Consider the following 24250-nt stretch of genomic DNA (forward strand, 5'->3'; position numbering starts at 1 on the left):
ATCACAGAAGAAGCCAGAACAACTTCCAGTCGCACCTCAGCAGCATGACCTCAGCAACAGCTCAGTTTCAGCATTGATAACCAGAACTCTGCAGGGTGGCATCCTCACCTGAGGAGGTTTAGGCCATGCAGGGGACACCACACACACTCAGCACAGCTCTGTGCCTGAAGGGCGATGCTCTGTGGAAGGGGAACTGCAGGGCTGAGTGTCCATCACTGCACGCACGTGAGAGTGCCAGGGCACAGCCATGGCAACCACTCAGCAATTTCAGGTTAAGAGGGAGAATTGAAAAGCACAGCAAATGATCAGGATAAACAGACAGAAATGAAGAAAAGGGCAGTCTTGGGCCTGGTATCACATGCTTCCAAGACAGGCAGAAGCTTTTTTCAGGAGACTAACAGATCAGTCAAACACAGGACTACTCATTTTTATAACTCCCATCAGGAGCCTTCTTGCCCTGACAAGCCTTCATTGTGCTCTCTGCGGGCAGCAGCCAGTGCAGACCTCCAGCATCTGATGAACCCAAAAGGATCAGTGGCTGGAGGGGAAAGGGGACAAGAAGGGTGACCCTCCTAAATAACTTTTGCAAAGTGACTCATCCTTTCACTGACAGCATTAACATCTCTGCTCCTGCCAGCTGGGCAGCTGCTGCAGCCCTCGGAACAGTGAGGGAATGTTTTGTTCCAGAGATGGGAAAAGGGGGGCACAGGGGGAACAGCCCTTCTGTGTGCATGTGAGCGTGCATGTGTAATTGCCGTATGATTCCAGCTATTTTGACCTAATAGGAGTTATTGCATTAGTCACCAGCCCTGGTACAAACAGATGGGTTTGCAAGAATTTAAAACAGAAGGGGAAAGGAAAAAAAGATACGAGAGATGCCAGTCTCCAGGGCAAAAGGGCGTCCTGGCCATGGGAGCTGGGGAGGTCCCACACAGCACAGCCCCACTGAGAGCAGCTGGCCCACAGCACCTGGTGGCTTCCCACCTCTCTGCAGTGAAGAGCCAGGAGACCCCCTCCTTCATCCAAACCACTGGACTCAACACTCCACTTGTGCTGAAAAAGTTTCTCATGAAAAAGGAAAAGCACAGCTGACGTTATACAATGGTTTCTTTAAAACCCTCCATATTTTTGTCACATTGTAGGATCAGCTTTCAGGTCTTCATCATAAATTTGCAGTACAAGTCAGTAAGGCTTGCTTGGGACACAGACTGTCTGGCTTTGCTAAGGGAGCATACTTGGTGCCTGGCTAAAGGAAAAGACATGGCAAGGCAAAAATCAGCCTTCCTACCCTCTGAAGCATCCAGATTAACCAAACATAAGCCCCAGGTCCACAGGGTTGAGCCCACCAACATTAGGAAAGCAGATTCAGTGCATCTGGAGCACTGTTCCCATAGCCAATATTTACTTTTCCAAACTAGAGCAAGAAGGCTTTGCCATCATTCACGGAAACATGGGCAGTTCTCTACTAAAAATACTTTCTAACCTTCCCCCTTTCCTCCTCCCTACAGCATTTCCTATTTTCTTTCCAAAAGCTTTGCATAGGCCTCTGCAGACTCTACTGCCAAGAGGGACTGGACACACACACATCTTTCCTGCCCGGCTCCAACAACATTCTTGCCATCCATGCAAAAAGTCTTTTTCACCCAAGAGCTCCGTCCAAGCCCACAGGAAACTCCTACTGGCTTCTACTTTGGAGCATCAATTCTAAAATACTCTCCTCTGAAGCCTCCAACTTCCCCACCCTATCCCTCTATATTTACTCTTTGCCTCAGAACCTTTCATTAAACCAGTGCCATCAATGCCAATTCCAGGTACCTGCACCAGAGCATTCACCAAAACACAGGTACAGCCATTCCTGCACAGAGATGAGGGTGGGACATCACAACACGGAAGGGGATTCAGTTCTAAGCACAAGAAGCCCAAGGACCAGAACATCTGATCCTTCTGGGGCACCTCTGCCCAAAAAGATGGGAGCTGGGAACACTCAATGCCAAAATGCCAACTCTCAGAGAGCGGGGAAAGGGAGGGGGAAGCTTCTTGCACTAAATTACAGGTCTGAACATCAGCGACAGAAACCCCAGTCAATGAAAGCTTGTAAGAACCTGCCCAAGCACATACATTTTAATTCTGAAATAAAAGAGAACAAATTTGGGAGCATAAAGGTTTTAAATTGTTGATTGGAAGATTTGCATGTAGACAGAGTATTGTTTTCTTCTCCTGGCTCACTGGGTAGCAAAACAGAAAAATTATGTGTAATTAAATGGAAACAGTATCAATTAGCTGCGATTCTCCAAGCTGTGGAATGAGTAAACCAATGAGGAAAGACTGTTCTTGTCCTCTGGCAGCCTCTTCATGTCAAGATTATTCTGAAGATATCTTAAATCCACTTAAGCATGAGCTATGCAAACAAATTTTAAAAGAAATCAGTGCAGGTGGAGGGTTATTTACTAGCCAGCATATTACTCAATCAAGCATATCCTGAGGAATTAACTTGATTGCCAGTACTTGAGCTCATTTCATTAACATTACTTCTTTGTCTTCCTTGAGTTATGCCCCTGAAGTTTAAATTCTAATCTAGATAGGGACAGGCTTATCTTTTACCACTATAGGAAGTGGCCTTTGGGTCAACACTTTTAGATACTCCTAGAAAAAGGACACACGCAAGGACAGCAAAAGTCACCCCGTTACTGTATCCAGTACACACAAAATCCTGAGCTTTAAAACAGACAGGCAGACTCCACAAAGACATTGCCCACAAGTCCCATTGCACAATGACAAATTCTGAATGGAATAGTGTTTTATTATAGACTTATTTTCCCCCCTGTGATATTGTTAAGTCAGAAATTGTATCACTTAAATCTATTAAGAAACAATAAGAACATATTGCTTCTTATAATTTAAAAGTAGTATACTGAGTGCACAGATCAGCAAAGATTAATATTACTGGTTTATATTAATGTTTCACACAAGAACAGAGTTGGACCTGAATTTGATGTAGACAGGTTCTTCCAATAGTTCTCATTCATGAGAATAATTGCTGACACATGAAGGAGATAATGCTTTTTGGTGCCCATCCAACATCTTGACTCAGACTTCTAGAAGACAGACATCCACCAAAACACCACCAGCACATTGTTCTTCCATCTTTTTTCATGCATATTTTTAGGCTCAGCACCAAAGGGACAGAAGTACATGGAGAACACCTTTGCCAAAAAAAAAAAAGGAAAAAAAGAAGTCACAACTTGACTGAGTCACCAGTTGAAGCCATTTCATAATACTATGACATCTCTGAAATAACACTAATTTCTTCCTGTCCCAGGAATGATTTGTTTGGGTTTGGTGGTCCTGAGAGCTTGACATTAACACACCCCAACTAAAGTTTTTTCTTCTGAACAAACAAATGGCAGCTTGTATTCTCTAAACCTCAGGATTAGTCTGCTGCCACCTGCCTGGGGATTTTTGGGGTATCAGGAGTGCACCTTGGAGCGGAAAGGAACAGAAACTGTGTGTGGTCAAGAGGAACCTCTTCTACACACCAAGGTTAGCCCAATACCATGTGTCCTGCCCATTCTCCACCCCGGTGTGACCCTGTTGGCCTTCCTCCAGGCAGGGAGCGTGCCACCTCCATAGCACCTGCCAGCACCCTTTCAAACTATTTGTCAAGTAGTTATTTGTGAATAAATTCTTTCAGTGCTGACACATTTTATAAGTTGGCTGAAGATAATTAACAAATAAGGGAAAAAGTACAATTGTGAAGTAGAATAATTTTTTGCTAATTATTCTCTCAGGTCTAAGAGAGCTGCTGACCTTCTCGATACATTTCTTTTAGTTAAATGAGTACAAACAGATGCTGACCTTCATCAAAACAGCACTGATAGATTTCCTGAGGAAACACAAATGAGAGTGTAAAGACGTGACCAAACATATCACAGCCAGTGGCACATTAGTCATGAAGAGCATTTTTCAAAGTGCTTACTTGGTTCTAATGCTCTGTGTTTTGGAGGGGAGTAAAGGGCATGTCACACCTCTGACAACTCAAGTGCAATGGTCTTGGAGTTGAGCAATTGAAAACCCAAGGATGTAAAACAAGTGGGTATTTCACATCATTTTATACATTGTTTTGCATCTTTTTTTTTTGTCACGACAGCTTCTGAACCATTGCTACTCATCATTTGCATCAAGTTTTAAGCTAGGGACAGCAAGAACCGTGAGTTTGAAATGTGACACCACACATCACAATTTAATGAGGCCTCTAGGGCTACGTGCAACACAGCCCCATTCCCCCTGCACGTACAAGCACACTCAGATGGTGAATCAGAACGGGGAGCATCTTGCAAAGAACCCCAGGGCTTTATTTAAAGGAAAAAACCCTGCAATTTGTCAGAGACACTACAGCTCCCTGGAAAGAATGAGATAGTCTTTCTGAGTATTTGTGCTCATGGAGACTTAGAGATCCTTGTCAGGAGTGGAAAATGGAATCGTTCTGGTTTTTAATCCTGAGCAGCAAGTCATTTTAACAGCAAGGTTTCTACAAAACCATTTTTCTTGACCTGAAAGGGTACATACATACAGCCTCCAACAGATGTGAAAAGCAGTTAAGTCAGCATAGATGCTCCATTCAAGGCCTTCCTGAACAGAGATGCCAGTGCTACATAAAGACAGGTATTCATAGCATCCTCTTAGAGCAATTCCAGCCATCCAGCTTGGACATTATGCACAGGAGCTAAACTCAGAAGCACAAGTTTCCTCTGGAGTGAGGAGACTGACCAAGCACAGCTGTGACTACCCACACTGTACTAGAGTGGGATGGGCTGAGTGAGGACCACTGCTCCCTGTAAGAACTTTTTGAGATACAAGTCAGTGTCCTGTGTGCAGCAGACCTCACACAAGAAAGCCAGCTGAAACCAGCTAACAGGCTACAATCAGGCACTTTAGGCAGCTTTGAAATAAAATGACCACAACATCGTATATCCTTTTCCCTGGCTGCTGGAGTGAAGACAGAATCAAAATTACAATAGTAAACTTTTGCTTTTAGTGTTGAAGGATGAACTGACAAAAAACACTCAGTGCAAATCCAGATCCCAGTTTCCTTCTAAGGCTCCCCAAGCATGTATTTCACCTACTGCTTGTGCACACTCAAACTTAGAAAGCTGGAAACACTAACTTTGATTTGGCATAGAAATCATTAATTACAGAAGGAAGACTAAGCTTCATATTTCAATTTCCACAACCCCATCTCTCTGTAGGCCCTGCAGCTCTGATACACACATAACCTGCAGGAGATCTGTTTTTCCAAGCACAAGCAAACTGCCAGCAGTACTTGCTGCCCCTCCTGATGAAAGTTAGAACCAAACTCTGTTACTTACACACAGAATCATAGAACATTAAGGGTTGGATCATCTAGTCCCAGCCTTCCTGCCATGGACAGGGACACCTCCCACTAGGCCAGGTTGCTCAAGGCTTTATACAACCTGGCATTGGACAATGCCAGGGATGGGGCATTCATAACCTTCCTGGGCAACCTGTTCCAGTAACTAACCACTCTCAGAGTAAAGAATTTCTTCCTAATATCTCTCCTTAATTTCCCCTCTTTGTGTTTGTGAATAGTCTGACACTCGGAAATTAAGGCCTTTAACACAGGATTCATATTTTCCACGAGACACTGTTTTAAGCATCAGCAGTGCTCTGATAGATCACTTCTTCCTACCTACCAGGGGGCTGCACATTGTCCACAAAGCCCAGGTTTCAAACTTTTGGAAGGTTTATTCAAGAGCCTACACCACTGCCTGTGTACCAGAAAGAGTGGGAAGGGCTGGTGACACTATTAGATCTCACAGCTCTCTGATAGCTGGAAATTCAATTGCTGAGACATCTGGAAAAGGCAATTTGTGTCCTATATTGCAAAGAAAAGCAAAAAAAGCCTTAGGGTTTTCATTACTTGACCCCACACATCATTCTGACTTTGGGCATTATGTAACCAGTCCCATCCATAGGGCTTTAGATCTTCTATCCAGAGCTCTGTTGACTATGATATTTCAGAGAAAGATAAGAGCTAAAAAACAGGAGAACAAATTCCCCAAGCTTGGAAAACTTCTTACTAGCAAGTAAGAATAAAGTTTGACATCCATTCTATAGGGTGTGGCCCAACAGGACATAGCACTCTACCCCATGAAAAAAAACCCTTCTTTCCTGAATATCCTCAAAGACACGGGTGAATGAAGGGTTCCTTGTACCAAGAAGTAGTTGCTGACTTCACATATAATCTTATTGTTAAAAAAATACACCAAACAAATAAAATTTCTCTTTTTTTTTTTTTTCCTTTTAAAGCTGCAAGTGAAGCTCTCCTCTGCTGAGCTGTTCCTCTATTTGCACTACTCAAATACCTGTAACACCACCTCTCTTACCAAGGTTAAACCCAGGGAACTGGCAGGGACTAGAGAGCAGCTCTTTCACAGAAAAATAGTTCTGGAAAAGGTGTCTATGTCTTCCAAATATAGGTACATATATGGAACGTTCAAGTTATCCCTCAGTCTGTTTCTGATTCACTGAAATGCACAAACCTCTTTAGATTCACTTCATAAACAGCCAGTTTCTAACACTCTCATCATTTTACTGACTTTCCCTCAGATTTTCTCTGCACATCAGTACTGATTCTACTAAGAGTTCAGAGATGGACTATGGTGGTCCTTTCAACACAAACTTGACAGCTACAGGTAGGGAAAAAAAGAAAAGAAAAAAAGGAATATCAAGAAGATAGGAAGTTAATTTCTCTGAAGGCATAATATTTATATGACTATTTGCCAGTTTTGACAACAAAGTCCCTTTCACAGTGTGGGTACAAGTTATCACCCACCATTGTCAGAACATTAGCAAGCAAATGTCTGGATTCGCATGTCTAGCTGGAACAGAAGGAACTGCATTATGAATTTCAAAGGTGAAGAAGAGCCCAGAACACCTGAGCACCACAAATGCACGCAACACGCTGTACTTTGAACACCAGCCACTGAGACTACATTGAGCTGAAGCACAGGAGGAACCACAGTCTTACTTTAAAGTACCAAAACAAAATCCAGCATGATTTGTAACTCAGCAAGTAAAACACTAACTCCTAACTTGAAGATAGGACAGAAATACATGCAGAAAACAGTGTCTCCTACTGAGAAAAAAACCCTCTAGAAATAGTTCTTCAGAAATATGCATCTTCCTTTACTCACCATTTTAGCAAAAGTATGAAGGAGGAGAGCACTCTTTCAACATTTCACAAACTTAAGAAAAAATCAGTGAATCCTTTAAAAACAAGCACTTACCTAGGACTTTTCTCAGAGCTTCCTTCAGGCACCACACAGAAAGCCACCTCACGTTCTGCACCTTGTAGCAATGAAGCTCATTTACAAATACTTGTCTTGCTCTCTGTAGACTTTTGTGATCCTAAAATAGTGTTCCAATGGAAACAGCTGCAGAACTGAGGGAATGTTGGAACTAAGGTGCCTTCACCCTCTTTTCCCCTTGGTTTTACCTTTGCACTAGAAGATGCAAATATTTGCAATGCTTGGTCTTTTGAGATTATTCACTTTTATTTTACCTTAAAATTATACTTCCCTGTGTTACCTTAAATGCTCTGTTTGCATGTTTCTTACTGTTTGTAGAGCCATCTTAAGAGGCCTTGGAAGACAAGGCTAAATCCCATTTTTGCCTCCATGTAAATGATGTCATCCATGAGGAAACCAAATTCAGCTTTTCTAGTAACAGCAGAGAGAACATATGAGGAAGGGAATTGGAGAAAGCTGGGTCTGACAAAACCTTGGTAATTAGCGAGGCTTGGGACTGAAGATAAGAAATAAGGCCTGTGTTGGGAGTTGCAGGTGGGAAGCTGAAAGTAACTGAAGCTGGAAAGAAATCCAGGGGCTACAAGGGTCAGGGTGACCATGGCCTTTCCAGAAAGGTCTTTTCTGTCCACTCAGCTTTCCATTTCTCTAGTCTCTGTGACTACTTTCCTTGATTCCATTCCTTTTCCTCCTATTCCCCTCCTTGAGAAAAAACAGAAGTTCAAGGGGTATTATTTTGAAGTACTGGATATCAGCATTTGTACATCTTGCTGTCAACTCTGTCACATGCTTCCACCTCCTCATGGCAATAGTCAGTGCAAGGCAGGGATGGGGTTCCCATCTGGCTGGGGCAAGGCAGACAGGTCCTTCTTGTGGACCACAAAACCACACACACAGCTTGGGCACTGCACCTGTGATGGTGAAAGCCGTGCTGAGCCAGAGAGAAAGGAGGGCAGATAGAGCCTAATATGTCAGGGGTGCTGGGGAATCAGCCATGCCTCAGTGATGTTGGATTCTGCTCTCTATTAATAGGCCACCAGCTTCCTGCTCCTCCAAGAGTCAGAGATGCTTTGAAGTAAAATCAGCTTTTCCGGGGACTGATCAAAATAGAAACCCAAGCTGCCGAAATCTGCAATGGAAATTTCAATCAACATTAAGTTTTTAAATAAAATTTGGACTCTATTCTGGTTCAAAATGAATTGAATAAAGAAATCAGATACACAAATAAGGCTTTTGGTCAGCTTTTGCTTTACATTCGCTCTAATAAAACTTCCCGAAAAAATGAACATTAACTCTAGGAGATCCCAAGTCCTCACTTGTGTTGAGACACTGCCAAAGATGCCAGCCCAAAGAAAACAAAGAATAACTAGAAATTTTGTACAGGTGGAGACCCCATCCTCCTGTTCTGACAGCTCCCAGTCGGCCTCCCAAAGAGTTAACGCTCATGGGCCAATAAAGTGCGATTGATTCATCGATAGCACACTGCTGCTGCCTCGGGGAGAGGGAAGAAGCCATCTCCAGAGACAAGCGAGGCAATTGTTTGCTGTCCCCGGTGCCCGCGGCGTGCCCCGCGGTAACCCCTGCGCTCTGGAATACTCACGTTGGTTATTGCCGAGCGGGGTGCAGAGCTGTGCTTTCCCATGGCTGCCACTAATGACTTGCAGCTGTTGCTAATCCGTGCCTCTGATTTCCTTTGATTGCTGTGTGTATGGATGCCTGTGGTAAACAGGCATCTGCCAGGTGCCAGCACAATCAGGGGGGAAAATATAAAAAGTTCCCTGTTTCAAATTCAATGTGACATTGTGCTTGTCGAGAGGCAGCCATTTAACTATTTAAGGGGAACAGTTTCCTGGGCTCTTCACTGGCCTCCTGGCTATGTAGGAGATTCTCATGCATTTTGGTGACAGCAATCTCCTAGCCCCAGCTGTAGGAAATAGCCATGGGGAGAAGCTGTGGTCTACAGGAACTGTCCCAGCCATATAACACAGCCCATGACATGTGAGTTTGGCTCTGCTATCCCAGAAAGCAGGGGCTCTCTGGCTCCACTCATTCCTCCCTCCTCAGGCACAGCATCCCAGAGCCTTAGAAGGACATTTGTTCCCCTGTGAACCCTCAGGCTGACCTCAGCCTGCTGCCCCTTTCTCCTCAAAATTCTCTGCTCTTGCTTTATATTACACAGAAAGGCAGTGAGACATCTCAGCTCACAGTTCCAGGCTAAAAAGAGTGGAGCAGAGGCTTCCCACAGCCCATTAGGAAAATGTATGCCTTGATGGAAGCCAAGGCTAATATTAAATTTTACAGAAGGAAGCATCGGGGTCTCGCAATAAGAAATGTCCCTGAAAGTGTTTCCCCAGCAGGGTGCTGTAGCCTGTTTCTAGCACTAATGTTTTGCCTCAGCCCCACAGCACCTCCGAGCAATTTCTCTGGGCATTTCTGATTCCCCTCCTGTCACAGCAGCCAGCTGAAGATGCCACACAGCTGCTCCATGCCTCCATCCATCATCCTTCCTCCTGGTAGCAGGTAATTATTCCCAGCTGTTCATTACCCAAGACCATCACACCTGACCCATATTGTTTGCCTTTCATTTGCACCTCAGGTACAGAAAAGAAATACGGAAAGGAAAGCCTCAGGGAGGATCTGATTATGTGCCAGGGCTAGAGAAAGGGGTATCCTGCTCTCTCCAAAGCTGCTTTTGTGGCTCCTTTCCTTGGGTTCCTGCTCACTTGTGCACCAGTGAACATTTAAGGGGCAGCAATAAGTCAAAGGGGCAAGTCTACTGGAGTCCTCAGCACTGGCTCATTCTGGTATCCCTGGCTGCTCATCCTGCTCCCCTGCATGCTGTAAGGAGTCCTCAGGGTCAGGAGAGTGGAGCACAGCAAAGGATGCAATCCTTGTCCTCACAACAGTGTTGAAGAAAAGTCATGAATATTGAAATTTAGCGTAGTTTCTTTAAGTCTTGTTCTGCTCTCTATTAGAAAGAAGGGGGAGCTCAGCTTAGGAGAGGCCAGTGATGTTGCACCTGAAAAACCAGAGGGTACATGACTACAAGAGTTACGTTCTCTGACAGTCATAGTTGTCTGCTGGCATTTTAGACCTCCTTCCCAGTCAAAAAAAAGAAGGCTGAAGATGAACCATGTATCCAAATGTGCACACACAATTTCTACAGCCAGAGCTGTTCACCTTGGCTACCAACTAACAGCTAAGATAACAACTAATAGTTATTTGACTCATATCATATCATAGCTGATACTATCCTTTCAATTTTGTGCAAAGTGCTAATTCTGGTTCCCTACAGATAGATGACTGAAATGGAAAGCTGGGCATCCTGCTCTCCTAAAACAAGGCAAATAAGGTGCCTTAGAAAACTAAGGTCTCTCAGTTAAAAATGATAGGGCTCAGAGAGCCAGGATAACAGAGGGAGTTGGTGAGAACCTGATCCAGGTGGAGAAGGAGAAAAGCCCTTCATCAGTGTGCCACAGTGCACAGCCCGTAGGAGAGGTGGAGAATGGGGTTTTTGAGCAAGGGGGCAAGTGAAGGGAAATGAGGGTTTTGAAAAAAGAGGCAGCCTTCTAATTGTTTGACTGCTAGTGAGTTTAGGGTAACACAGCCTTGTACCTGGGAGTTACCATCTGACTTCAGAGACAGCCGAGTTCTCTATGAGCCTTTTCTCCTCCATGGAATAACTTCAACTTTTAGCTTTGGTCATTATGTCACATTTAGTTGATGTAGAAAAAGCACTCCAATTTCAGTCACCGAACAAGAGAAAGTAAAAAAGCCCTCTAGCAAATATAATGCACATCCAAAAACATTTTTAGCTTAAAGACTGGGTGATTTTGGCCTTGGAGCTACACTGGCCCTCAAGACTTCTGCCAAGGAAGGCTGCTCTGCCCCTTTTAATCAGCACTGACATTCCAGACTTCCTCTGGGCTGTAAAGCAAGGCTCTCCACACTCCCAGCTCGTGGGGGGAAAAAGATGGACATTGGCAAAGAGCAGCAGGGTGAAGGTCGCAGCACCTTCCAATTAGCCTGTCAGCTCCCTTCAGAAAGTCACATATCCTTGTTCAGATGTGGCTGGGGTACTCAAAGGGACAGGAAGGTTTTACGTTTCACCACTGAGACTCCCAGAGGTTTTGCCAAGTACTTACCAAGTTATTTAGAAGGAAAACAAGAACTCGTCTGGGCTTCTCCTTTGTTTCAGTCCTGCTCTGGGATCAGGCACCTGAGCTGGCAGCTGCATCTCGTTCTAATGACACGAGAGAGAAGGGGACATTCATGCTGTCATCCCTGCTAGCATATCCTGTTTCTCTAAGTTCACATCTTGTAACTAGCCTAAGCCAGTCAGCGCTGTGTTTTTCAAGGAAAAGAAAAACATCTGAACTTTGGCATCAAACCCCTCTGGAAACTGGCCATTGCCTAGGACGTAACCAAGCCCTTCAGCTCAGCTTTCGTTACAGCAAGGGTTCCCAGGAGAAAATGTACAGAGGTCCAACAGCAAGGGTTTCTGCAGCAGTAAAACACACAGACACACCACCAATCCCACTCAAAAGCCATTCACAGACCCACATATCTGTTATCAGCCTCCCCCCAGGCAAGGCCAGAGGGTGCCTGAGGACCAGCTGTGTGGCAGTGGGCAGGCTCTCCCAGGTATCCCTTTCAGTGTGGCAGCAGGCAGCACAAAGAACAGAGGGGGCCCAGGGTCCCAGCCCAAGCATGGTTCCAACGATGCCAAAGAGAGACACCCTGCCCCAAGGAAGGCCTGTAGGGTCCCTCCCCACGAGGGAAAGCTGAGGATCAGAACAGACCCAGAGTCTAACCCTTCTTCCCTACATGGATTTGCAAGGTTACACTCTCTGCCCCCTGAGCTTTATTTAATCTCCAAGGTGCACTGGACAGCACCAGGTCTCAACGATGGCAGCAGCCACTTTTACAGCTCCAGCCTCCACAAAATAATAGAGTGGGGCAAGTGCCTCACAGTGGATGGATGCACTGCTCAGTTTGCCACTCTAATCTCTTCCCACCATACCTAGGAATGGTTATGAAGATAAAAGAGAGGCTGGAAACTGTTATTGTATCAAAGCAGATCTGCAGTATCCAGATTTTGTGCAGTTCTGTCGTATTCTCCTCTGCTGGCTCTCTATTTTTAAAATCCGAGCGACAAAAAATAAATTACTGTTGACCTGAGTGTGAAAAAGAATTTTCTTTTATACTGGAATCTTAACTTTATCTGATAATGAGACCCAAGTAATTTCCTTGAGTTTCAGCTGCAGCAAGTAATGACACAGTGAAATCTTTCTTCACTGATTAACAGTATTAGGCTTCCAGGGAACTGAAGCAATTCTCCAGTCTCAGGAAACATGAGAAATTTGCAGGTAATCCTAACCTCATCCGTGTCCCCTCTGACTCCCCAGCTTCTGTCTCACTCAATATGTTAGATTGGCAGCAATGCAGCAGAACATAACTTCCCAAATCATTAAACTGATTTAAACCTCTTGGGGAGAAAAAGTTTATGGGATTTGTGTTGTTGTTTTCCAGGGTTTCAAATCCTTAAGGGACGCGTTTCAAGATTTTTTCGTAACTAGGAAAGGAGGCCTGCTTGCTCTCCCTTGGTATTTCTAGCTGTGTCATCTCAGCTAAAGTACACAGAAACTCAAGGAGAGAGTTTCCATTAAATTTGGTGGGCTCTCAAGCAGTGGGTTTGTGTCAAACACCAAACTTCCTTTTAATCCAGAAAGAAGTATATGTCCCTATAAACTTATATCTGCACTCAGACTGTGATATGGATGAACATCTTAACCATATAAATTACAATTTGATTATGTAATTATAAATTATTCACATTTTAATTATATGAATTCCACATCTTCTCTTACAGTTTTTCTGATACATCAGTACATTTGCCAAGCCTCAGCACTTGTACTTTACAGTGATCAATCATCAGCCAATCTCCAGTTTTCTTTCTGCAGCCAGGAGACCAAAGGCAGTCACAGGCAAAAGTAGTCAAATTTTGGGAAGAAGTAAAAATGCTGTAACAGAGACCAATTATGACAATAACCCATAGCTGTGTAACAGAAAGAGTAATCTAGAGTCTTTTTAGAGAAGCTGTTTGGAAAATAGCTAGCTATTTTGGTGCCAAATGGGATATAAGCATCTGGCTTCCAAAGGACACTGAATATCTGTTCTCTGGCAGTAAGACACCTCTGCAAGTTTCATAGGCTAGCCATTAAAAAAAAAAAAAAAAAAGACACCCCAAAATTCCAAAATTTATCAATCACTAGGCTGCAACTAGTTCTTTTTCAGAGTTGAGAAAACGATGTGAGATGATGAAGCAGCAGATAAAACTTCCAGAAGGTTTTCCTTTATTTCCACGTGCTGTATCCTCCATGCTGGTGCTTGCAGCTCCTGGTGCCTGCACAGCGTATGGTAACTGAGGGTGATATTAATGCTCAACTCTGTGGCAACCACATGCCTGCCCACAACTGAAGTCAGTTGCAAACACTCGTATATAAGCCTACTATTTGGGTATTAATTGAATAAGCTTTCAGAAATAGTTTAAGCAAATTAGTTCCTGATACATTGCACATCTTGAGCTTTCCATTTGTGGCCTTTCATTCATAAGCGATCATCCACAGAGTGAAAAGAAGCACACTTCACTCTAATTAGGGAGGAGCTAATTATCCTCCATCAATTAGATCCTACAACACTTATCTGTAAACAGTTGCTGGAAAGGTACATAACAGATTAGTGACTGAAGACCTAATTAATAAGGAATAATGAGCTCCTTCCTGCAGGAAATGTGCTCTCACTCCTTGAAAATGCCTAGTGATAAGAGCCATAAAACAGACCATAAACGTGGCAGGAGTCATTTTGTACATAAGAGTTTCCTCATTTTTACATCCAATGTGCAGCCTGTGCTTTCCCAGCCTCACTGCGCAGCCATGCCACACCACTCTGCCTGTCACAACAGGGTCATGCAAATAAAGTGAAGGAAATGCTGGATTTCCCAGCTCTTATGCCTCATCTGCTATTTGTACTTCATTAAAATAATACGTGTGTTTTCCTCTGCCTATTTATAGAAGGGCAGCACTTTTGATTTTTTTTTAATTTTTTTCATTTTTTTCCCTAACTGGCTTCACATGTGATTTTTTTCTGCTTACACCCAAGCAGTTTTATGCTGCTCTGCTGCAGTCACTGTCAGTTATGAGTCCCCATTTCCACCTGTCACATAAATCCCTTTGATTTCTAGGTCTTGGCTCCTGGTGCAGTTGGATGCTGCTCTCCTGCTCGGTTTCCTCTTTCTTTTGCATCAGGATAGCTTACCATTCTGCTTTTGTTAACAGCAGTTTCAGTAACTGACAGTTCACTGCTCTCCAGGATTATCTTCCCAGAAGACACACATTTACCTGTTTCCCAGGCTTGTTGACATCTGCTTTTTGAAGTTTACTACTCTTTTTCGTCTCCTTTCACTCCTTTCTTTCCCCAGAACAGTGATTCTGTTGTTTCATGGCTGCTTTCACTCAAATTTCTTTCTAACTCTGGTTTATCTCCATCCATTTGTCCCTTGCAGAGTCAAATTTTAAAACAGACACTGCTCTGATGTTCTCAATATTATGAAGTCTGAGCTTGGATCAACAGGGAAGTTATAAGTGATGCTCTGGTTTTTATGCACCAAAGTGCCTCACTGAGATGTTTCTCTTACACTCTGTCCAGTGGAAGAAACTCATCAGGTTACAATAAAACCAAATAAATCTAGATTCCTTAAAAGTTCTTAACTCTACCAGTATTCTGTTTAAAAAAATCAAGTAATACATATTCTGCAGATAAATAAATTATATCAGTCAATGAAAAGTTCTGTGAGTGTCCTACGAAAATTGTTCTAAGCCACATCAAACAAACAAAGGTCTAACTTTGAAGCCTTTGAAAAGATAGGGAAATAAATTATTCCTGAGGAATCACTGACTGAGGTTGCATAGAAATAAAATTGGGGGGGGGGGGGGCAGGAATTAGAAAAGTTAAAAAGCAAACAACTCAAAAGGTCTCAAAAAACCCAGAAAATGCCCTCTTAGTAGCTGCCCTCTCATGTTAAAGAATCTCCACTAGTGATTATAACAGTGCAGATGGACAAGCATTTCTAAGATGGTCCCAGGCTGCCCCAGACTTCAGACCAAGAAGATTCTGTAAGGGATGAGGTGACAGAAAGCCCAGTTTTGATCTGGCTGGGAGGGAAGCAGCAGCAACTTCAGCCTGTTCCTCCAGCACATACAGGCTTTACACACTTGAGCATTTTCCTGGAGTGAGTGTGTCCTACAGAGCCCAGGAACAGGCCGAACTGAGCCATGGACAGTGATTTAATGCACACTAAAGCCAGATATACTCAAGCTGCAGGGTTTTGAGGAATGAACGCATGACAGAGCACTAAGAGTTTTCTGGAAAACAGAAACTGGTCAGAAAAAAAACAATATTAGAAAGCTGCAGAGGAAATGGAAAGAAAATTTGCTGCTCCTATACATAGCAATTTGTTTCTTCTGCTCAGAATGATGAGTAAGGCCTCAGCTGGAGCATGGTCTCCAGTTTTGGGAATCACACTGAGGAAGATAAGGACTAATAGGAAATTATTTAGAGAGCCACAGAAACAATCAGGTCTCGATGGGATTACTTTATAAGAAAAATTTGTTTGAACAATGCCAATTTATTCAGAGGAGAGAGGGCTGAGAGAAGTGGGATGCATTTAAGAATTAAGTGTTTTATCCAAGGAAATCTGTTTCACATACTGATGACGAGAAACAGATGTCCAGCAGAACCACATTAGGGAGGGGAAAAAACAGGTAAAACAATAGGTGTGGGATTAGTCTGACTAAACACAGGCATCTCTGCTGTAGGCATCTTGAGCTGAAGAAATCAACATCAGTGAAGGCTGTGAAGGTGAGACTCTTTTTGTCCTCAGTAGATAACTACAGTCAAATTCAGCTACACTGAACAGAGAGACCAAATGGCAATTGAGCATCACAGCAGCCAAGAGTGCTGGGTCCGAATACAGGGAGCAAGGGAAATCTGGTTTCATGGAGGAGCTTTCATTCTAGTCAGAGACCAGAACTGTGACAAAGTCCTCTGAAACAGATACAGCGCAGCTGGAACTTCTTGGGACTCTCTCATAACTCATTCACCACTTAAAAGGAAAACTTATATTCAATATACTTTTAAACCAAAAAAAGTGTCCATGTGTGCCAAAATGTACTTTAAGGTAGCATTTAACAAGTGTCTTACTAATAAATTGTTATAAGTAAACTTAAATCACTGTAAATATTTATATATCTAATAATAATACACAAAATACTTAGCTGTAATATGAAAAAGTAAAGTAGGGTTTCAATGGGAATATGTTTGAGAGGGCTGTTACTAATGCAGCAAAACAGGGAGTCTTGGAATACAGACATTTTATCAACCAACTGCCTGCTTGGGTAGATCCTGTAGACATCAAATGCAACTCTAAGAAAGACATTCTGAGTAGGGCACAGATAAACCTAAATGAACCAATACAACAAGCCCCTGGTGAATCTGGGGCAAATCCCTGTTGCAGATCAAATCCCCACACTCAGGGATTCTCTCTGTGTCTTCCAGGTCCCCCAAGGCACAGCTGAAGGGCACCAGGGCTGAAAGAAGAATTTTTGCTCTGGACCCAGCCCTGGCAGTTCCCCTCACCCAGGTGTTGCGCCAAGCCACCCCCACAGAGCCCCTCTGCCACCAGAGCCAGGACCAGGGTGTTTGGCACTCTGGCCCCTTACAGCACTGTCCCAGCTGCTTCTGCAAGCACACATGGCTTGAAGGAGGTTCGAGAAGAGAGCAATCTCTGACTCTATGGTTTACCTAACAAACGCTGAATTCCAAAACATTGTTAATCCACGTGAGGTTAAAATCTAGGCTTGCCAAAAAATTTCCCTGGGCAAGGCCAGCTCCTTTTTCAATTACCCAACTCAGATATTGTCTGACAGAGCCCACAAGTGCAGCTCCCTTGGGACAGACAGGGATGACCTGAGATAAAGCTGATAAGTAGGACCGATTAGGATTACCATGTTGGGAATTTGTCCATCCTTACCTACCACAAGAACTGCGAGACAAACCTGATGGCAAACCACCATTACTTTCCACCTCAAGGGCACTGGAAGCAAAGGCCAAAATCATTCTCATTTGTACAAAAGCAAGCACGCCTTCAGATGCAGAAAACCTCAGTGAAGAGGTTTTCATTAAACATTATTGTCCAGATAGAAGCACTGATTTTTTTGAAACATCTGCAAGGCATCATGACCCAGTGAAGAGATGAAAGACAGTCTCTTGCCACCAAATCAAACAGAAAAGCGAATCTATGTGGATGCAGTTATACTCTAGCTGCTCTTCTCATCCTAGGAATGCTCCAGCTGGGAATGAATAGATTGCAGTGTTAAAAACCAAGGTGATCACATCTGTTTTATTTCTGCCCGTATCCACCACTAGAAGCCCTTGCAAATCTCCTCCTCTGGGGAAGGGTGCCCTCAGTTAAACCCCTGTGGCTGAGCACAGCAAAAAATTACATATTTTTAAATCAAACTCTCTGCTTGAGGAGTTCCAGCCCAAATGACTGATAAGAGATGATGGCTGAAACTTTAAGCCTGTGATTTTTCTTGTCTACTCAGCCTGGGGGCTTTAGGTTTGATACATAAACTTCAACAATCTCACTTAGGCTTCTTGTCCAACTTATATCTTCTGGCATCCTTTCAAGACAAAGCCAGACCAATTTTTTTTAATCTATCTATTTAATTCAAACAATATCAGAGGATTATACTTCTCCCGTGTACTTACATGTGTTCATCCAAACTCCAAAAGACATGCACATTTTTCTGCCTGCCTTGCAAGTAAAGCAAAGCACTTTCTCAGATGTTTTTCATCAATTTTACAAGGAGTTCTGAAGTCCCAGTTTTGGTCCTCTGATGCAGCTGGCTGTGAAGTTGATCTGAATGTCAGCCATGTGCATGGTTCCTAGCATGAGGAAAGGCTGTGAATGGGACTTTGTACATAATATAATAATTCTCTTCTTCCTCTGCCTCAAATGTTACTTCACTGGAGTCATCTTCTGATTTGGTTCATTGAAGCCAGCTGGTCATTCCTGCATCCTCATATATACTGGGGGAAATAGAGGATAGAGGGCAAGAACTTGAGTGTGACCCCTGCTAGATCCTGCTTCCCTATCCTTATTCTAGCAGAAGGTAAAACGTAACATAGAACAGCTCTGGAAATGTAAGGCACCGGAATCCTTTGCAAGGAAGATACTGCTACCATTAGGATTTGACATCACCAACATAAAAGTCTTATGAACTATCACCTAATAAGTTTGGGGTATATAGTGCTGCTCTTGCTATGCCCCGAGCCCAATTACTCATGGCTTTGTAACACCATGACTTTGGGAAAGATATTGCGTCTTGATTTGGCAACTTTAAAGGATGGAGATTGCACCAACTGTTCCAAGAGTAACACTCCTAGTTACAAACTGGGTCTGGTTTCCAGTCTGGACTTGCACTGTATGTGCTGGATAATGCTCCATGAGAGTCTTTTCCACTCATAGCTTGCCATTATTAAACCTGTTGGGTACTACATGCCCAGGGTTTGGTATTTGTGGCTAAATTCCTCCAGATGGTCTCAGTGGGACAAGACAAAGAGCAAAATCCTTCCTGAGCAGTGACTCCTGGTCATCAAGTGTGACCAGTGACACCTCCACTGCTGCAGAGGACACATCTATCCTGTAGCACCCGAAGCTCTACCCTGCCCCAGAATTAATGCCCAGATGTGGTGTGGCCAGATGTTTCACAAGGCTGGCCTCCTGATGGGAGCAGCAAAGGAGGGATGCAGTGTCCCTCAGGAGCTGGCTGTGCCCAGCAGCCACTCTGCTGCCCCCACGCTGCAGCCTCCTCAGCCACAAGCCTGAAATCTCACAGGTGCATCCCTCCTGCTGCTTACTGGGGAGCAGCTGGGGCAAAACAGGGGCTCATCAAACCCCGAGGGACCTTATTAGTTATGCAGTGCCATGGTACAGGCCCAGGAAGGGAAAGTTTGGCCTGTTTGCATGTGGGGGGTGGGGAAAGGGCATGTGCCTCACCTTGTGAAAGTCACTGCTCTGCTTTTGTGCACCTTTCACCACCTTAGTCTCATCCACACTCCTCCAGGAGCTTTTTGACTTTACCTCTATCAAATTTTTACCTCCCCAGTGATCAAAAAGTATAGCAAACCTATCACAGCCAAGATAGATTCACCTTCATAGCAGGAAAGTACTTCACCACCATCCCCTCACGAGGCTGTCTGACCCACCAGCAGCCCCAGTTCACCTCTCACATCCCCACCTGAGTGCACTGTCAGCTCCTCTGGGGTCACACACACATCACCTTCCTGTGTCCAAACAAACCTACCAACTCCAGTGAAGGGGACTGTCATCTCTAATTCCCTTGTAACAGTCTTTAAAACATTACAGATGCATAAACACATTTTTTAGGCCATCACACATTTGTTCCCTTTTTAACAAGGGATCATTAACCTTGTTTTAAAAATACACAGGTTGGAGAGCAGTAGTTTGAGTGTTATATTCCTGTTTGGCTGCTTGCACTGCCCTTGGTGCCAGCAGTTTGCATCTTATCAAGGATTTAAGCTCTTCTGGGATGATGGCAAGGTTTTTTCTGATGGCTGAAAGCAAGGGTCACTCCAAGTAATTACTACAGCTGCCTCCAAAGGCACCAGCAGCACCAGTGATTTATCACCGCTGGCACCACGGCTCCCTGAGATGCCAGGGAACAAAAAGGACTGAAAGAATGGGAATGAGCCACCTGCAGTATTTCTAGGCATCCTGCTTTCAGCAGCAGAAGACCTCTTGGTGGGTCTCCCTGCAAAGCTTCAGGCTGGGAGGAAGGCACAGAAAAAGGGGATAAAGGGGATATAAGGAAAAGTCATCCTGCTTCCATCACAGACCTTGCAAGAGGCTGTTTGGAGTCAGAAGGAAGAAACCTACTAGGTGATTACAGGATGCAAAGATGGTTCTTGTCAAGAGAATTTAGAGACACAGGAGCAAGGTTAGGGCACCAATAACATATTATACTGGGATGAATGGGCCACAGCAGCAGCAAACACAAAGGAGCTCCAGGAAGCTTTCTAAAAATGTTTCCAAGGTAAAAATATTATCTTCATCATGTTCTTATTTTGAAGTAGTAAAATGACTCACAAGTTTTATAGTAAAATCTCAGCCTAACCAGAATTTATAGAAGCTTCTTTAATTTCTGTAGAAAATGCACAGATTTGCACCTGTAAGCTCAAGAACATCCAGTTAGAAGTTAAGATTAATTGCACTCCTATTAATTTCCTAGAGCTGGAAGGGTCAAGATTTATGTGATCCCTATAAACCATTTAAACAATCCATTAATGTTCTATTTCTCTGCTTTTCTAGGTCTGCCTTACACTTCTCCATGGGAAAAAATATTATGGGTCATGGTCCATCATTATTAGGGGAGTCTGAAGTATTTGAAAGTACAAAAATTAAAATAAATAAATTTTCCCCTTTTTTATTGAGATAAACTTTGCTGATGAATCTGGAGTTATCTTGGGGGTTTCTTGCCCTGTCAGGGGCATCACCAGGGCACTGTTACAAGGAATGAGCACAGCCAAGCAAAGCCAGCCGGCTCCAATGCAGAGCCACAACGCTATGGAGGAAAAAACCCAGCTTTAATTCTGCCTCAAATCTGGGAAGAAGCCTTATACCCTTATTCAATAACAAATATATTTCATGACTAATAACCCATAGCCTGTCTTGGCGTGCCGGAGCTTCCCGCGGTTGTTTTGTAGGAGATGCAGGAGCCAGACACCAACCACGGTGTTTCAGGATTGTTTCCCCTGCCAGCCCAGCCGCTCCGCTCGCAGCCCGGCACCAGAACCGAGCATTTTTTGACATTTTTAGGTACCCATGAACGTCACTAGATGGCAGCAAGAAACTGCACTTGGGCACCCCATGGGCATCTGCCCACCTGAGTGCCCCCAGCTTCCCCTCACTTTGCCTGGCGTCACAGACATATTTTATGAAAAATCCTTTTGCTAGGATCTTTTCTCCTGAGAAGCTTCAGCTTCTCCATGTTTTGCTGCTTTGGAATGTGACTTGGAGAACTGCTTACCCAGCATGTGAAATTGTTTTTACTTGATGACCAATGACAGCCACCTGTGTCGAGGCTGTGAGCAGCCACAAGATTTTATTATCATTCTTTTTCGTTCCTTGCTAGCCTTCTGATGAAATCCTTTCTCTATTCTTTTAGTATAGTTATAATATATAATTTTCTTTTAATATAATATATATCATAAAATAATAAATCGGCCTTCTGAAACATGGAGTCAAGATTCTCATCTTTTTCCTCATCCTGGGACCCCTGTGAACACCACCACAGCCCAGGAGTATTGATTCCTTTTACCCACGACACCAGGGATACAGCTTGCTGCCCACCTCAGTCCACCAGCTTTACCAACCCAACAGCATCTTTAACACACAATAAGATCACATGGATAGAGCCTAAAACCTCACAAGTTTCCCAATGCAGTTTCACCTTCCCAAGAAGCTGGAGGCATGTTCCCATTCCCAAATTCTTTTTATGTCTTTTTTATGACACCTGCCTCACATCACCTCTTGCTTTCCCAAGAGTGAGTGTTGTACATCCAGGAGGCAGAGAGGGATCTGCTGGAAGAGGCCTCAGCCAGCTGCAGCCCCAGTCCATCCCAAATCAGGACCTCCAGCAGGAAATGCCTCCTCAGGAGGATCGTTCCTCCTCTGGCCCCAGGTTTCTCTAGTGGATGATTTCTCAGGCTGTGCTTACAGCAGCAGGGGTCACACACATTTGGTGTCAGCAGAGTGCTCTGTGCTGTGCTTTCTCAGTTACCAGATACCTGTCCTTGGCCTCCCATATGCCCCCACTCTCTCTGGCCCTCTGACAGAGCAGTTTTCTCCCAAGGATAATTTGGAGCAGATTTTCGGAGTGTTCCCACAAACACTCACTTCTCCTTCAGCTCTAAGGCTTGGGTTTCTTTCACCAACATCTCTTTTGCTTTATTTTCTATTAGAAAATTTATTTATTTTCTCTTAGAAAATAAAGCACAAGAGATGTTGGTGAAAGAAACCCAACTTTCTATATAACTGTACTGATCTGCATGACAGAACTGCCTCTGCTGTCCCAGCTCATCCCTCTGTCCTGACATACCTACAGAGATGCCCTCCTCACCTGCCTGACGGCATGGAAGGCCAGAGAAGAGGAAATAACTGGAATAATCCAATGGATTTTCTTCATTCTCTTTTCAATATTCACTTAGAGGCCATGAACAACATCAGTCACCCACCTGACCATGCACTGTGCATTTCCCCACACCTTCATGACAGCTCCTCTCAGACGGCAGAAGAGTCACTCATATATCCTGCTTTTGTCACCACACTGGCACCTCCTATCCAGGGGTAGGAAGAGCAACATGGAATAGGATTTTTTTTTTTTCAAACTCTTCTGTGGCACAAGAACTAGGAGCAAGGAGGCTGCTCACAGCTTTGCTTCCCCTTGCTTTATTTCCCACACAGAGGCACCCAACTGTGCAGCTTCCCAAACTGTGCACCCCTCATAAGCCCCTGAAAGCAATGACAACCAGTGGCCACCTGGAGAGATTATTTTAAGGGTCATCCAGCGCTGCACAAGGGAAGCTGAGGAGGATGTACTGGGGTACATAATCTGTCGCATTCCATTTTTAAGTTAGTTCTTTAGATGAAGATGACAGGATGGGATTGAGGTGACTCCTTTGTCTACAGCAGCACAGTGTTTATGTTCACGCCACACAATATAAAACATATCCCCTGTATTTACCTCTGCAAGCTGCCTGACTCTTCCTGGGAGGGCCCAGACCTGCCAGCCCAGCCTTGAATCCCTCCTGAATCAGCCACAGAAGGTAAAGACGAGCACACAAATTCCCCAGTCTCATATCCATAATAAGCACCTTTCAACCCCCTACTGGCAGAAGGGCAGACCATGAGCACCTCTTACCAGAGGAAGGCTGAGACCTGACTGAAGCCAATGCTCCAGTTACAGTTCCCCTTTGACATCAGACACATTTAGCATCATGTGCACATAATCCCCCTTTTTCATCCTCTCCCCAACACCCAACCTCTGATACTTATTCCAGACTCAAGGCAGCCCATATCTCATCTCTCCTCTGCAGCCTGCTCTGCCACAGGTGCCTGGTGCAGGAGCCAGGACCTGCCCTGGCTGCCCCCTGCAGCCAGGACACACCTGGGCAGGTCTGGGTGTGAGCTGGGGTTCCATACTGGTTGCCTTCTTATGGGAAAAGTTTCAGACCTTCTTTCTGTTTCTCGTGGGCAGCTCCTCAGGACATTGACTAGTTCTTCTTCACAAAGGAGCCAACTGACTCCAGTTCCATCCTTACCCGGCCACCCCACTCTTTTACAGCACTCTTCTTCTCATGGCTTACAGCTGTGGCCTGTTAAAGCCAGGCCTGTTCCTAATCTTTGATAACTCACCAGCTGCAACTCCTTAGGGGTAAGATTACTTTCTACACTATCTTTATTTTCTTCTATTCTATGCCCCTACAGGGAGGGGCAGCATGCCTCAGCTATCCCCAGTCCCATGGCAGGGGGTAAGTGTGTGAGAGCTGACAGCAACCTCAAAGAGTCAGAGGTCCTCTTGGCTGACCTGCGCTTTGTGCCTTAAAGCAGCACAAACTTGGCCAGCTAAATTGAGTCCCTTCTCTCTTCTTTGCTAACAATGCCCAGGTACCTTCCTTCACTGCACTGGATTTCTAAAGACCAGGGGAAAACAGCAAAGTGAAAATAGGGAGGTTTTTTCTTACCATCTATGTGTGTTTCTCCTTCCCTGTTAAGGCTGCTC

General features: G+C 44.2%; 1 long non-coding RNA gene across 1 annotated transcript; it reads right to left on the reverse strand.

The window, feature by feature from the left end:
• Window positions 1–2924: 2924 nt before the first annotated feature.
• Window positions 2925–9234, reverse strand: LOC113458564 (uncharacterized). Its single transcript, XR_003378921.2, has 3 exons — window positions 8926–9234; window positions 7308–8454; window positions 2925–3203 (listed from the first exon to the last, which is right to left on the reverse strand). It is a non-coding gene; the product is annotated as an uncharacterized LOC113458564 (long non-coding RNA).
• Between the last annotated feature and the right edge of the window lie 15016 nt (window positions 9235–24250).

Source organism: Zonotrichia albicollis, chromosome 1 (assembly GCF_047830755.1).
Source record: "Zonotrichia albicollis isolate bZonAlb1 chromosome 1, bZonAlb1.hap1, whole genome shotgun sequence".
Taxonomy (NCBI): Eukaryota; Metazoa; Chordata; class Aves; order Passeriformes; family Passerellidae; genus Zonotrichia; species Zonotrichia albicollis.